General features: G+C 40.3%; 1 long non-coding RNA gene across 1 annotated transcript; it reads left to right on the plus strand.

Moving 5' to 3' along the window:
- The first annotated feature begins 292 nt into the window (after positions 1-292).
- Positions 293-2,143, plus strand: LOC116784224. The gene is made up of 3 exons (XR_004355999.1): positions 293-1,050; positions 1,426-1,573; positions 2,050-2,143. It is a non-coding gene; the product is annotated as an uncharacterized LOC116784224 (long non-coding RNA).
- Positions 2,144-10,740: the final 8,597 nt, after the last annotated feature.

Consider the following 10,740-nt stretch of genomic DNA (forward strand, 5'->3'; position numbering starts at 1 on the left):
TGTCAAAAGAAGGAAACTCATATCTTGTATGCTACTGGCTGTGCCAGCATATGTGATAGCCATGATATCCAGCCCAAAGATTATGATTCTTGTAGGAAAACCCACATATTTCTATAGTAACCACTGCTGTGCTGTCTAGAAGTACTTTAACATGTAGGACTGTGCAGTTCTAGCAGCTGGTAGCAGGCAGTTGTCTCATACAGCTTGGATTTGCATGTAGCCACAAGAAAGCCACTTTTATTTTTGTTTGCCATTTTCTGAAATGGAAGCAGGTATTGCATTCCCAACTTCTTGCTGGTGCCACAGATTTATCTTGGTTCATCCTGGGGTTATAAAGCCCCACCTAGAAGTCTGGCCTGTGGCCAGTGCTAGAGGGGAGCTGTGGAGCAAACCTCAAGAGCCTTCTTGAGGTGTTTGTTTTTCTTTGCAGGTAGAGGGGCAAAGAGATAAATAGATGGGAACCCAAAAGGACGTGTTGAAGGCTGGTTTGGGGCACCAAAAATTTCCTGATGGCTCAAAGGCAGCGATTTTTGAAATACAGACGCTGAGAGGAAATCATGGAGTTTTAGTCCCACACAGAAAGGTGATCTGGTAGAAGACACTTCCAGGGAACAGAGAGAGAAAACTGAAGAGCATTTAGAAAGCCATATGTGAGCCTTAGATTTCAGGAAGAAACCTTAGGTCCTGTGAATAAGCCTTGCTAACTTCGACTGTTTTGCTAAATAATGGAACTAAACAGAGGGACTAAAATTGTTCTCAGGCTTTTGGATTGACATATAATTTTGAAGACTAGTTTGGCCTTGTCTTGTTTTATAAGCAAAAGGGTGGCTGTTATCACATTCAAATTCCATTTTTAAGAAACATGAGATAACTCAATTTCTCTCCATTTGCTTTTTTAGCAAAACAAGTTTCATATGGCTTCTGTAATGAATGAGCTGGAGCGAGTCAGTAAAGGTGGCTGTGTTTTGACTGCTGCAAACTGTGTATTGACACCCTGAACTGTGCAGAGCTGGGTCAGTTTGGCTTTAAAGACTCTTGGATGTTTTCAAGGTAAGAAAGAAGAATCACTGCTTCTGACTGAGAACCAGTTTGGACATTCTTAATACAAAATCAAGGTATTTGTATATGGGTTTTGCTCTGTTTTAAGTTCACTCTGCCTTTTCTGTGCAATAGCTTTTATGTGTAGAAGGTCCCTAGAAGTGTGTGAGTCCAAAAAAAAACCAACAAAAAACACACCCCAAAAGATTTGTTTCCTAGTTTGCACCTGTATAGAAGAAAGGAATTAGCTGAATACATAATGAAAAACTTAGGATAAAACTCCACAACGCTCAAGCCTTACCCCCCAAATAACAACATAAACAGTGAAGTCCACATAAGGGCTGATCAGTTCTCATCTCTTTTTTTGTTCTGTTGGCAAATGCACAGTTCAGGGATGGGTGTCTGTTGCTCCTGAAGCAATTACCTGTGCAGGCATGGGAAACCCTTCTTCTTGGAAGTCAGATTATCATTTCAGCCTTCCCATGAAGAGAAAGCCTTTGTTGCATATTCTCAGAACTGAGATGGAGACGATCAGGTGACGACGGTTCACTCTGTTGCCACAGATCCTTGGACATGTCATTTAAGGGCTGTCTGGAACCTGATTTACATGAATGTAAATCAGGAATTGCCTCCAATGAAACACAGGAAGCAAGTATAATGTAAACAGCCTGCCTTTTTCTCCTACATCGATTTTCTGTCTCTAGAGTGGGGGGTATTTATGAATCTTTTCTTTAATGGGTTCTTGATTGCTTGTGCAGGAGAGAAATGCTATGGTGATAATCTTCAAAACAAAGCCTACAGCCATTTCCACTTTCTTTGTTATCATGCTAATAGACTTATTTCATTACTTTAAGTAATGAGAAGTTCCCCTGGCTGTTTTATCCGTAATTAATCACAGCGTTTCTGGCTTAAAAACGACTTCCTTCGTATGTTTAGCTGTTCATTATTGCCCTTTAGTTAGTTCCATACAATGTTTTAAATTCTGGGTAAGTCAATGATTTTTTTGTTTAGCTAAAGGTATGCTTAGACCAACGCCCTGAACTCCACAGAGACACCATCCCAAATTAATTCTCCAGGTTGCAGCTGCATGATCTTGCTAAAGAAGTGAGTAATATTTTGACATTTAATATTAAATGAGTTATCTTTGAAAAATGCTTCCCTGCCCCTGGTGTACCTCAGGCAAATGGAAACATGCTTAACGTGCATAATGAAACCTTGGTAATGGAAAAAATGGGGAACAGGGATGATCTATCAGCATCCAGAATCTGCAGGACACAAAAACTGATGGTTAAATGATGGTGAGGTTAAGACATAAACTAATCAAAGTGATTGCATTTAATTGAGGCCCCCTTCACAATACAGCTGTAATTATTCTTAATCCCCTGCAAGTGTTTAAAAAGATTTATGGCAAATGTTTGATTTTTTCAGCATTGGAAATTAGTTTATGAGATTTTCAGTGGCACTGAGCACATTGGATTTTCCAGCAACTGACTTAAGAGAGAATTTCATGCTCTTAATTTCCTTTTCCTCGAATTATCTGTCCCTACTTTGGCCACCAAGCTGCACCATTAATTCCAAAATTTACTTTTAATTTTAACAAAAATAAACAATCTGCTGATGTTGCTTGAGGAGTTTTCTGGAATTGCAAGCCCTGAGATTATGGTAGGAAGAGTTTGGACTTCATTACTTATCTGTCAAGTATGTGCTTGGCTTGAAAGGCAGAGGTTAGGTAAAGAGTTGAGGTCTGAAGTAAGCATATAACAATTTTTCTGAAATACATCATCACTCCTTGAGGACATTTTGCATAATTCCCTAATTGTGAGCAATTCAGCTTTCCCAAACCTTTGCCAGTGAAGCCTTTACACCATCACATGCCATCTTTTGTCTGCATCTGTATCTGGCTTTATCTGCACGTATCAAATGCTGCGTTTCCGGTAAAGAACATTATTGCATATGCATCTGCCTGACTCAGAAACCTGTGATCTGTGTGTTATTAGCAACTCTCTCAACAGAGCAACTGATTCACCTCTTAAAAAATGTCTGTATCAGAATATCCGAAATTGTCACAGGGGCTTTAAAGACATTTAAGGCCCAGTTCCATACGAGGTGCCGAATAGGCTTTGTCTGAGCAGGTCTAATTCCCATTGTTTTCCTGAGTGGTTGTGATTGTTGGCTACTAAACCACTTGGGGCCATTAGGGAGTTCAGCTCTTCCTCTTCAGATACTCCTGCTAGATAATTTTCCCTCAGGTTAATTGATTGCCAATCAATTTGAGGTAATTCAGACAGTTGTAGTAACTATTCCCCAGATGCTTGTTCGAAGCTGTAAATATTTACTGCTTGTCCTAATTGTCTCTACGGGCAAGCAAGATGGAAAAAACACCATATAGGAAGTGTTTTAAGCAAAGGGTGTTTTCAGCAGGCAGGAGGAATAGATGGAGTAAGATACAAAAGGGCAGTCACCACCACACAGGAAGCTGCTTAGTCTGATCCATTTTTAAAGTTTAATGATTAATGCTGCAGAAAGAAAAAAGAAAAGATTCTCAAGTTGTTCCTATTAAGACAAAATTGCCTTGCTGGGACACACTTTTATCCAGAATATTTGAAGCAAAGCAAAGGTCCTGTCACTGTTTGCTATGTCAAATTTATGATGTCTGCAGTATAAGTCTAAACAAGGGAAAAAGGCTGACTGAGCACAAAATTAACATATTGTGGCCCTTATGGATTATATTAGTCAGGAAATAAGAGAATTACATAGAACAGTGAGTAAACTGCTTGGCTTTCAGGCCTGGAACTGTTCATTTTTAATAACAACAAAAAAAATTAGAAATGTTCTGGGAGGATCAGACCTTTGGAGGACAACCTGGAGCACTTCACTGCCTGTGTTCTGGCCCACTGGGATGCACATGATGTTGACTGGGAGAGCTGGAGCCTCTCAGTGAGCAGAGGGGAAAGAATCACACAAGGAGAAGGGCTTGTACTGCCACTGCCTGCCCTGTCCCTCACGAGGGACAGTCAGGGATCCACTGCTCCCAGTGCCTCCAACTTTGAGAGCCCTTTTGGAATTTCAGACCAATGTGGGAGAGCGGAAATATTCTGGCAGTCCCACTGAGAACACTGAAAGCAAACTGGGTCACTCAGGGTCTCAATTTAAAACGTAACTGGTTGACATGTGCCCAAGTCTGGAGTCCACAGCTGCTGAATCCTGCTCAAGTACCACTTCTTTGGTGATGCCTGTGAGAAAGGAGCGAGCTAACAGAAACAAAGTGGATGTTAGATAAGACCAGCAGCGGGGAATTCGTATTCTTATGTTACGCAGCACCCAACACGCTGCTGAGACATTGCAAAAGAATAACACATCTCCAGGTTATTCCCTTCAAAAATAAAAACTAAATAGCAGAGGATGTTGTTTGCTTTAATACCGGTCAATATGTAAATAATTTCAGTTTCGTCTTCTGATTATATTTCTGTGGTCAAGGACTAAGCAGGATTTAAGGATTTAATTTTATGATAACTAGAGCCTGTTTTCTGTTTTTCTTAGGATGAGTTTGTTACAGAATCTCTTTTTACTTAACTGTGATGGAGTATGTAGGAACAGTGTGCAGAGAAAGTTTTCCCTCCAAAACTCACTGCCTATTGGAAAAGTAGTTTGGAACTTTTCCAACCCTAGTTGGAAAAGCAGGGCTAAGGATAGGACAGTGCATCATTCAAAAGCAAAGAGAGCATTAGACTTCCTGAGTCACCTACAGTTGAAGCAATGAAGTACTGGGAAATGCATCTTGAAACAGAAATCTGGGCCAATCTAATAGATGAAAATCAAACATCAGAGCTGATCTGATGGGTGCAATATTCAGCTGTGCCACTGATTACTTTCAGCCAGTTTTTCATTTTGATTTGGTTTGAAAAGTCTGGTAGAAGTGGTAAGGATTCCCACAGCAGGTCTTGGGTTTGAAATGATAGTTTCAATAGTAATAATTTGATTCCAAACCTTGGATCCACTAGAAAAATGCATAATCCTTTCATTGTGAAAACAGCCTATCACACCTCTGGGCCTGCTTGTTAATTATCACACCAGTTAAAATTCTGCATTAATTTTCAAGACCCCCCAGCATTTTCATGTTTGAAACATGGCTGTATTAGGACAATGTGTTTCCTTCCCACCCTGGCTGGAAAATTCTGCCCTTCCATCCCAACAACACCTCAAATACCGGTGTGCTCGTCGTGCCCACCGCTGGCTTTTTAATGGCTTCACTTCCACCTTGTGGGTTGCATGGACAGAGTCTCCAGACCCTGACTGAAGCCTGAATCCCTCCTGGATGTGAGTAATGTGCACTGCCACAGGTCGTCCCGCTGACGCAAGTGCCAGGATCCGGTGACGCCGATGAGATGTTTGTGCCACAGGGAAAGTTGTCCGTGCCATGGTCAGGACATGTTGTGGTTTGTTGGATATCATTAAGCCAAGAAAATTCAGAGAGGACTGGCAGGGTTTCAGGCTCACCTTTTCAATGCTAAATTCCTTCCTCTTGTCTTCACTAAGCCTCTGCTGCAATGTTATTGTGGGACAAGCGAGTAATAGCAGCAGTTGATTCAAGATAATACCAAATCAGGAGCACAGGGTTTTCATTCACCAGTTGCTTCATACATTATTGGTACAGTTAAGCACAGTTATCCCTTGCTTTTTGTCATGTGAAGAGTGACATGTACCTGGAAGGAGAAGGACTCAAATGCCAATGTATAAAAGCTTATCTTCACTAAGATAAACTTCATTAAGATAAATTTCATTGAGATGAATTTCACTTAACACTACTGCAGAGAACTCTGAAATTGTAAACATGAGTGACTATCAAGAAACATTTCTTGGTCATTTTCTTTTCCTAATGAAAACCCTCACGAGTTTTGCACTCCTGAGGGTTCGTCAAGAAACCTTTAGAATATAACAATTGAGGTTTTGGTGTTCTGAGGGAAATTTTGTTTCTGATTTTCAACACACCAATTTGAGAAGTGTGGAGGGGTTTGTTAAGTGTTTTGATATTAATATATGGGCATTTATATATATTAATATGTGGGTTTAATAATTTTTTTCAGTCTAACAGAGAGAAAATTCTCCAGCCCTCAGTGTATCTTCACTTAAAAAAGGGGCACGTGGTCAACGATTTAGATGGCATCGGTGGCATGAAACAAGCATTGACTCTCACAGACAGAAACAACTGTTAATTTACTTTTATCAGCTCCACATGAGAAAGAACAGCCTTTCAGTGGGTGCTGTCAGGACATGTCTATTCTGTGCAATTCTCTCATTGCTCTTGAAATCATAAAGCTGCTGCTTTCAGATCAGCAGTGTCTGGGGACATAACATCTTATACTCTGGATGTGCTGGAGGAAATCTCTTTTTTAGAGGTGAAGAAATGGATGCCTTTCTGCTTTGTATTTTGTTAACTGAACTGAACTATTAGAAAATAATCTGGCTGAGCAGGAACTGAAGCAGACATTTTCTGTGTCTTTCAAGAATATATGAACCTCCCAAATTACATCCACATTTTGGCACGCAGTGGAATATATATTTTGGATTACAATATGACTTTACCCTGCACTTTCTTTTTGTTCTAAGGATATTTTTGAAACAAAAGGTAGTGTTTTGAAATGAAAATACCTTGAAATTTCATTACTTTATTTTTTCATAAGTATGGCTAAATGAAATATTTTGGCATTTCTGGACTAGATCTTCTAAGTTTGAAAATATTTTCCTCTGGTGAATCCAATATATGTTTTGAAAAAGACATTTTGGATAGTTATATTCCTTCTATTAAGCACTATTCAAAATCATGCAGGCAAAATTTTAAACATTTGCAAATTATTCTGAGTCACTGAGCTGTGATAATGGAGTAGTAGATTAATACTCATAATCCTTTGAAAGGAAAATGATGTGTGTCTGTCGGCATATAAATTTTTAATGCAAGAGTTAAGGTAATAAAAAATATGTAATAGGAAAAATGGAAATTTAAAAGTGTCTGAAAAAAAGAGATTTTCGGTGAAAACTTATTCAGCCTTCAGGAGGAAAGTTGTAGCAAATGGAGTCACTTGAAGTAGTTTTATTTTCAGGTAGGAAGAGCAGTGAGGGGCAGAGGCCCAAGCTGGACTCTGCTTGCCCACTGCTCCATGTTACATTATTCCAAATATTCCTGAGAGCTGCTCGAGCTGCTGTTTAGCTGCTGTTAGCTCATGGAATATCCAGGCAAGGTGTGCCTCTGGATGTGGCCTGTCACCTCCTGGTACCTCAGGGCCCTGACCCAATGCCAGAAGGGAAGAGTCAAATCAACATCATTGAATCTCTTAGGGCCCATTGCAAACTCACCTGGACAATAACAATAGTATCTTATGGCTTACAGGCTCCAAGTAGGTCCTGTTTGAGATCCACAGTTTCCTCTTGGCCCCCCCATTTATCCTGACATATCCCATGAATGGAAGTTGGCCCATCTTCTTTTGAAGGGCTTAGTTCATAGTCCTGGCCAAGGACTGGCATAATTTCATGAAGTTATTAGTTATGCTACTCTGCATTTTAGAATTTTTGATGCCTTTGCTGCCATACTTGTTCTGTTGCTGATTTCCATTCTCCAAAAGCTGAGGAACAAAGAGGTGGTGAGAGATTGTGGAGGAGCTGGGAGTTTGCACCCTATCTTTGCAGTGGAACTACCCTCTGTAGTTCCAGGCCTTTGTAGCTGAAGGTCCAGGAGTCGTTCCTTGGACAAAGCACCTGGATTTGTTAATAGCCGTAGAATCACAGAATGGTTTGGGTTGGAAGGAACCCTAGAGATTATCCAGTTCCAACATCCCCCATTAGACTAGACTGCTCCAAGCCCCATTCAGCCTGGTATTGAACACTTCCAGGGATGGAGCATCCACAGCTTCTCTGGGCAACCTGTTCCAGTGTCTCCCCACCCTCACAGTAAAGAATTTTTTCCTAAAATATAATCTTAATCTCTCCTCATTCAGTTTAATGTTGTCCCCCCCTTGCTTTGTCACTATCTGCAAATATAAAAAGTTGATTCCCTCTTCTTCATAAGCCCCCTTTAGGTACTGGAAGGTGCTGTAAGTTCTCTCCAGAACTTCTCCAGGCTGAACAATCCCAGCTCCCTCAGCCTGTCTCCATAGGAGTTATTAATAGTGTTGAGGGAACTTGAGCCGAGACAGGACTCGAGGAACTGGCACAATAACACTAAATCTTGCCTGAGCAAACTAAGAAATGTCATTGTGGGAAAAATGTTATGAAGGCAATTACTGTACCTGCTCATTAAGTACGTGTGTGTGGGAAGCTGGGCCAGGCAGCAGGGCTGGGTGTGACAGGAGGCTCCCAGAGGAGACATGCAAGGCCAGTGGCAGCACAGAGGGGAAAGCAGGTGCAGCCCTAAAGGCTGAGAGATGTGACTCTGGCACACCTGAGAAGTAGGCAACCTTGAAATGTTGAGAGGGAAGAGTTAAGATCAAGCAACACTGGCAGGAAATTCGCCCCCAGGGCCAAACATGCAGCAAGGGAGACGGGGGTGGCACAGACATGTTTCTTTCTCTACCTTCCACCCCCACCACATGTGCTTACTGCATGTTACAAGCTATAAACAAATCTATTTAGACTGAAAAATAGATTTCTTTTGTCCATCCTGAAATTTGGTTGGGTTTAGTCCTTTTTTTTTTTTAATGGTAACAAAGAAGAAAAAGTCGCATTCAGGAACATTTGGCACACTTTGAAAAATTTTATTTTTAAAAAAAACTCCTTCTTTTACGTGTGGAAAGCTCTTCAAACTACTAAAAGCCATGACCTCCTCAAAGGACTTTCATTAACACCCTTTTACCTTTGCTGGACCACTTTATAATATCTCTCCCCAGAATTTTCAGAATGATTTAGGGCCCTGACCCAAAGCCAGTGGGAAGAGTCATATCAGCTTCAGTGAATTAGGTCCTTAGAGTCCTTTGCACAGCTGCCAGCTCACTAAACAGGGTGTAATATGCAGGCTAATAAGCTACTTAAAAAACATAATGTGAGCATAATTCTCCACTTCATTACATTGGTTTTACACACCACTAAAAGCTGATGGAGTTCCACTGGTGGAAAACCAGGGTCAGAGAACGGAGGCTTCCCCACTGTGTAAGCGTTTTAAAACTGGTTTCAAAGATCAGAGGCAGTTAGTCCATATCATATACGAGTGCTGGGCCTGATCCAAAGCTCACTGTACTCCACTGGAGCTGTTCCATCAGGCCCTAGGGATATGTATGTCTATGTGCACAGATGGGGATGTGCCTCTGTGTCAATCCATCCCTGCAGTTTATCTGTTTTCACCATCCCCATCTCTGCAGTGACTAAGAGCCTGGGTGACTGAGGTTAAGCAATATGTAAAGTCCCCAAAGCCTTGATCTAATATATACTTGCTGATCCTGTAGTATAAAAATAAATGTAGGTTAGCCTATGATCAGTGGGACATATACATTCAAGCATGCAGAACACACACACAGAAAGAGCAGGGCTGTTTTCCATCCAGTTGGACAGGTTGTGCCATTGGCAGGACACAGCAAACTGCTGCCAAACAGGCATCTCCCATTTTTTAATTCTCAGGCTCTGTTTTTATATGCTGCTGATGGATATCGGATGAATTGCTCATTGTAAATCAATAATACTTCATCTTCAGATTAATGAGGAACTAAAACTGTTTCTAATAAATGTTTAAATACTTAGCATTTTTCAGAAACCAAGCCTTTTATGAGGAATCCTTTTTTTTTTTTCCTGTTAGGCAAGAATGGTATAAAAACATTTGGGATAACCTTGTGAACTGACGAAAAGGAAGAGCAAATGGACAGGCACATTTTATAGCTCTTTGCTTTATAATTTCAGCCATGTTGTGCAGACAACAGAGTTATAACAGTCAGTAGATAAGATGCACTATCTGATTGGATGAAAATGAATGCTTTTCAGAAGAGCAACCTTACTATTAAATAGTATATTCTCTGTTTCAGATTGTGTCCTACTGAAAAAGTTCTGTGGAAACTGCAAGGAGGAGAAAAATTTTCATGGTTTGCCTCTTGGGAGTTTCTAAGCCTGAAGTTTTGCTTATTAAAAAAAAAAAAGGGTGTCAATTTAGGGTTTTTTTTACCCCCTAGTTTTGTATTTAGGAATTCTCTCTGTGAAGTAATGAAAGATGAGGGTGAGAGATGAACTTGAAATGAATGGGACAGAAACAACTGATTTTTATAAGGAACAAATGTTTTATCCTCCTGAGGATCTATATGAAGTGAAATTGTGTGTCAAAAGTAGCAAAGCAATACAGTGGTCAGTAAACTGCAAACCTTTGCTGTTCATCAAACAAAGAAAAGCAATGAAATGTTCTTAGAATTTCCTCTTTACTGTGTGAGGAATGAAAATAGCCCAAAATAATGTGGTGGGTGAACTGTATACACCAGGCAATAAACTAAACTTCCTGTCTCTAACAAAAGGCTTCTCTTTATAAAGTGCCAGCACTTTTAACTGCAAAACATTGGTATCCAATTCTCCTTTAGCTCTTCAAGAATGTCTTCTGAGAAGTTTGTGATTTGGCATTTGGCATTTAAATTTTTGGCTATTTTCTTCTTTTTTGGAAACATAATCTGCTGATAGATGAAGAGCATAAGCTGTACTGTTTGGAGGCCTGGATTCCAAACATTTTGGAGAGCAAACCACTGT

The sequence above is a fragment of the Chiroxiphia lanceolata genome, chromosome 3, assembly GCF_009829145.1.
Source record: "Chiroxiphia lanceolata isolate bChiLan1 chromosome 3, bChiLan1.pri, whole genome shotgun sequence".
NCBI classification, from domain to species: domain Eukaryota; kingdom Metazoa; phylum Chordata; class Aves; order Passeriformes; family Pipridae; genus Chiroxiphia; species Chiroxiphia lanceolata.